A 6,199-nucleotide genomic window follows, 5' to 3' on the forward strand; every position below is an offset into this window, starting at 1 on the left:
TTAAAAATTATATATTTTGATGAATGATTATTTTTATTCTATATTGTATTTTCTATTTGTGAAAGAGTATTAGGTTTATCTTTAATTATTAATTTAATATATAAATATGGGAATCAAAATATTAGAATAATAAATTTAATATGGTAATAATAATTAAAATATTAAAATAATTAAATTTAATATGGTAATAATAATTTTATTTAATACATTTGCTTTAATTTATATATATAATTTTTATAAATATAAATTTATAATAAGAAATTTAATTAATATAATATTAATTATATTAATTATAAATTATGATTTATTTATTGAATGAAATAAATATAGATTTAATTTTAGATTAAATAATTATTCTTTTATAATGATTATTTTAAGATTATGAATTTTTAGTATTATTATTATATCATTAAGATTAAAAATAATTAATTTTAATTTATTTATTAATTTTTTATTAATTTTATTAATTAATTTAATTTTATTTTTTATATCTAATAATGTTTTAATATTTTATTTTTTTTTTGAAGTTAGATTAATTTTAATATTTTTAATAATTATTTATTGAGGAATAGGTGAAATACGAATTTTAGCGAGAATATATTTAATATTTTATACTTTATTTTTTTCTTTACCACTTTTATTATTTTTATTTTTAATAATTTTAAATAAAAATTATATTATATTTAATATAATAGAAATAGAATTATTTATTTGTAATAATTATCTATTTATATTTATAATTTTATCTTTTTTAGTTAAAATTCCAATTTTTGGTATACATAATTGATTATTAAAAGCTCATGTAGAAGCTCCTGTATATTGTTCAATAATTTTAGCTTCTATTATATTAAAATTAGGAACATATGGATTATTACGATTTATTTTAATTTTTTACAATAATTTAATATTTATTAAAATTTATATTATAATTATTAGTATAACTGGAGGTATTATTTTAAGAATTTTATGTTTACGTCAAATTGATATAAAAATTTTAGTTGCATACTCTTCAGTAGTTCATATAAGTATTTTAATTAGTAGATTAATAACTTTAAAAAATTTAAGTTTATATAGATGTTATTTAACAATAATTTCTCATGGTTTATGTTCATCAGGATTATTTTATATAGTAAATTTATTTTATAAAGAAACAAATAGTCGATTAATAATTATTAATAAAGGTATTATTAATATTACTTCAAAAATATCATTATTATGATTTTTATTATGTTCTTCTAATATATCTGCTCCTTTATCATTAAATTTAATTAGAGAAATTTTTACTATAATAATTTTATATAATTGATGTAATTCATTAATTTTTATATTAATATTAATTAGATTTTTAAGATTTATTTATTCTTTATATTTATTTAGATATATAAATCATGGAAAAATAAATTTTTATTTAAAAATTAAGAATTTTAAGTTTTTAGAATTTTTAGTAATTATTTTACATTGATTACCTTTAAATTTTATATTTTTAAATTTAGATTTATTTATATAATTTAATTGTAATAAAAATATTTATTTAAATTTAAATTAATATATATATATATATATATTAATATATGTATATATATATATATTAATATATAATATATATATAATTAAAAATCAATTTAAATAGTTTAAATAAAAATATTGAATTGTGGATTCAATGATGTATAAAAATACTTTAAATTATATTATTAATAATTATTTATAGTTTATTTATATTAATTTTAAGTTTTATATTAATAATTATAGGAATATATTTTTATATATTTAAATTTAATATATATATTGAATGATTAATATTAAATTTTAATAGAATAAAAATTGAATTTTTAATTTTTTTAGATTATATAAGATTAATTTTTTTAAGAATTGTAATATTAATTTCTTCTATAGTAATATTATATAGAATTGAATATATAAAATCAGAAATTTTTATTAAACGATTTATTTATTTAGTAATATTATTTGTAATTTCAATATGTTTAATAATTTTAAGTCCAAATATTTTTAGAATTATATTAGGTTGGGATGGTTTAGGATTAATTTCTTATTGTTTAATTATTTTTTATCAAAATTATAATTCATATAATTCAGGATTTTTAACAATTTTATGTAATCGAATTGGAGATGTTAGATTATTATTAATAATTTGTATATTTATAAATTTAGGATCTTGAAATGGATTAATTTATAATAATAATTTTTATAACAATATATTAAATTTTATATTAATTTTAACAGCTATAACTAAAAGTGCTCAAATACCTTTTTCTTTATGATTACCTGCTGCTATAACAGCCCCTACTCCAGTTTCTTCATTAGTTCATTCATCAACATTAGTTACTGCAGGTGTATATTTATTAATTCGATATAATAAATTATTTATAATAAATATAAATATTAATATATATATATTATACATTTCTTTAATAACAACTTTTATAGCAAGATTAATAGCTAATTTTGAATATGATTTAAAAAAAATTATTGCTTTATCAACATTAAGACAATTAGGTTTAATAATATTAACTTTAAGTATTAATTATTATGAATTAGCATTTTTTCATATAATTATTCATGCTTTATTTAAATCATTAATATTTTTATGTGCTGGAGATTTTATTCATTTAATAAATAATAATCAAGATATTCGTAAATATGGTAATATATTAATAATTACACCAATAAAAAGATTAATTATAATTTTAAGTTTAATTATATTAATAGGATTTCCATTTTTATCTGGATTTTATTCAAAAGATTTAATTATTGAAATATTTATAAATAAAAAATTAAATTATATTTTTTATTTAATTTTTATTATTTCAATAATATTAACAATTAGGTATAGAATTCGAATAATTTTATGATTAATATTTTTTAATAATAATTTTATTCCTATAATTTATTTTAAAGAAAATAAATTAATAATTTTTTGTATAATAATATTATTAATATTATCTTTTTTTTTTAGATATAATATATTTAAATTAATTTATATTAAATATTTATTTAATATATATATATTAGATAAAATAATAATTTTAAATTTTTATATTTATGGATTTTGAATTAGTTTATTAATGTATAATTTCAATATATATTTATTTAAAAATTTAATAAATTTTATTATAACAATATTTTTTTCTATATATATATTTAAATATAGATATAAAAATTTATTTAATATTATATATAAATATGAAATTTTAATAGAAAAAGGATGATTTGAAAGATCTATAGGTATATATATATTGAAATTAATATATATATTTAATATATTTAATAATAAATATATATTTAATAAGTTAGAATTTATTGTTATTATAAATTTTTATATTATTATATTATTATTATTTATTTGAATTTTATAAATTATTTAAATAGCTTAAATATAAAAGTATAATATTGAAAATATTAAGATAAATAAATTTTTTAAATAGAAATATTAATGAATAATCATTAATTTTTAAGTTAGAAGCTTAAATTATTATATTTCAAATTTATATAATTTAAACAAAATATTATATTTTCAATATAAAAATAATATAAATTAATTTTATTTATAAATAATAAAAATTAATAATTTTTAATTGGAATATTTAATTCAATTAAATTATTAACAATAATTTACCTCTAATTTTTTGGTTTCAATTAAATTTAGATATTAATAATTTATTTATTAAATTTTTAAATGCAATTTAAATGTTATTATATTAACTAATATCCAAATTAAAAATTATATAAAGTAAAAATTTACATTTAATTTCGAATTAAAAATTTGATTATTAAAATTAATCTATATAATAAATTAATTTAATCAATTTAAATAACCTAAATATCATTCTATTAATAATCCAATAATTAATATTAATAAAAAATATATAAATATAATTATTGAAATTAAAGATATAAATTCTTTTATTACAAAAATTAATGGTAAAATTAATATAATTTCAACATCAAAAATTAAAAAAATTAATGAAATTAAAAAAAAATTATTAGAAAATGGTAATCGTCTATTAGATAAAGGATCAAATCCACACTCAATTGGTAAAATTTTTTCTCGATTTTTTTTATACCTTATTTTAAAATATAAATTTATAAATGTTAATAATAAACAAATAAATATAATAATAAATAATATAAATATATAATTAAAAATTATATATATTATTATTAATAAATTTTTTAATTGGAAGTTAATCGTAATAATTTTTATACTATATATATATATATTAATTAATTTAATATATTCATCAATAAATAAATATATAAACAAATAATCAAATAATATCTACAAAATGTCAATATCAAGATGAAGCTTCAAAATGAAAATGATGAATTTTAGAAAAATGATTAATTGATATACGAAATAAACATGTTATTAAAAATAAAATACCAATAATTACATGTGTTCCATGAAATCCTGTTAATAAATAAAAAATAGATCCAAAAATTCTATCATTAATACAAAATTTTGATTCATTATATTCTAAATATTGTAATAATGAAAAATAAATTCCTAATAAAATTGTACATAATAATCAAAATTTACTATATCTTAATTTATTATTTAATAATAAATTATGACTTAAAGTAATTATAAATCCAGATGAAATTAAAATAATTGAATTTAATAATGGAATATCATAAGGATTAAATATTAAAATATTTTTAGGAGGTCATAAATTACCAATTTCAATATTAGGTGAAATACATCTATGGAAATAAGTTCAAAATATTGAAATAAAAAAAAATAATTCTGAAATAATAAATAAAATTATTCTAAATTTTATTATTATTATTACTTTTAATGTATGAAATCCTTGATAAGTTCTTTCCCGAATAATATCTCGTCATCATTGAAATATTATTATTATTAAAATTAATATATTTAATAATATAAAAAATAATTTATTTAATATAAATCAATTTAATATTCTTATTAATAAATTTATTAAAGATAAAGAAGTTATTAAAGGTCATGGTCTTAATGTAACTAAATGAAAAGGATGATTTGAATTTATCATTTTAATATTTAATTTTAATTAGATTCATTAAAATATAATAAACTTAAAATTGAAAATACATATGATTGAATTATAGAAACTGAAATTTCTAAAATAAATAATATATTTTGTACAATAATAATTAAAGGTAAAAATAATAATATTAAATTATTTATTGATGATCCTATTAAAGATAATAATAAATGACCTGCTAATATATTAGCAGTTAATCGAATAGATAATGTTCATGGACGAATAATATTTCTAATTAATTCAATTAATACTATAAAATTTATTAAAAATATAGGTGTATTTAATGGAACTAAATGAATTAATATATAATTTAAATTTACACTTCATCCAAATAATATAAATCTTAATCATAAAGTTAAAGATAAAGATAAATTAATATTTAAATGACTTGTTGGTGTAAAATTATAAGGAAATAATCCTAATAAATTTATAAATAAAATTATTATTATTAAACTAATAAAAATAATAATATTAGATATATATTTAAATATTACTAATAATTTAAATTCATTAAAAATTAAATTAATTAATAATATAAATATTATTTGATAACGTGATAATTTAATTCAATATATTAATGGGATTAATATCAATACTATTATAATTATAATTCAATTTATTGATATATATATATTTGTTGAAGGATCAAAAATAGAAAATAAATTTGTTACCATTTATATATATAAATAAATAAATGTTTCTTATAAAATTTAATTTTTATAATTTTATTATAATTTATAAAATAAATTATAATTAAAATAATAAAAATTATAATTAATCTATAAATATACAAATTTAATCAATTTATTGGTATTATTTGTGGAATGAAAAAATTTTCATTAGAAGTAATTGTTAAATACTATTATTTGGTTTAAGAGACCAATTCTTACATTTCAGACACCTAATGAAAAAAATATTGATTATATATTATTCAATAACTTTAAAATGACATTTTAATATTATTATTTAACTAATTTTTTATAATAATATATAATTAATTATTTATATTAATTCAATTCATAAAATTTGAACAATTAGTTCTTTCTAATACAATTGGTATAAATCTATGATTAGCTCCACAAATTTCTGAACATTGTCCAAAAAATAAACCTGATCGTATTGAAATTAAAGTTATTTGATTAATACGTCCTGGA

General features: G+C 12.3%; 2 long non-coding RNA genes across 2 annotated transcripts in view; one reads left to right on the forward strand and one right to left on the reverse strand.

Moving 5' to 3' along the window:
* Window positions 1–6,199, reverse strand: part of LOC143351050 (uncharacterized) — a 48,410-nt gene that overhangs the window by 5,267 nt on the left and 36,944 nt on the right. The gene's annotated exons all lie outside the window — the stretch shown is intronic.
* Window positions 1,611–6,199, forward strand: part of LOC143351049 (uncharacterized) — a 39,570-nt gene continuing 34,981 nt past the window's right edge. The window contains exon 1 of the long non-coding RNA XR_013081441.1: window positions 1,611–4,711. This is a non-coding gene — a long non-coding RNA (uncharacterized LOC143351049). The remainder of the gene's footprint in view (window positions 4,712–6,199) is intronic.

This window comes from Colletes latitarsis, unplaced genomic scaffold, assembly GCF_051014445.1.
Source record: "Colletes latitarsis isolate SP2378_abdomen unplaced genomic scaffold, iyColLati1 scaffold0062, whole genome shotgun sequence".
NCBI lineage: Eukaryota > Metazoa > Arthropoda > Insecta > Hymenoptera > Colletidae > Colletes > Colletes latitarsis.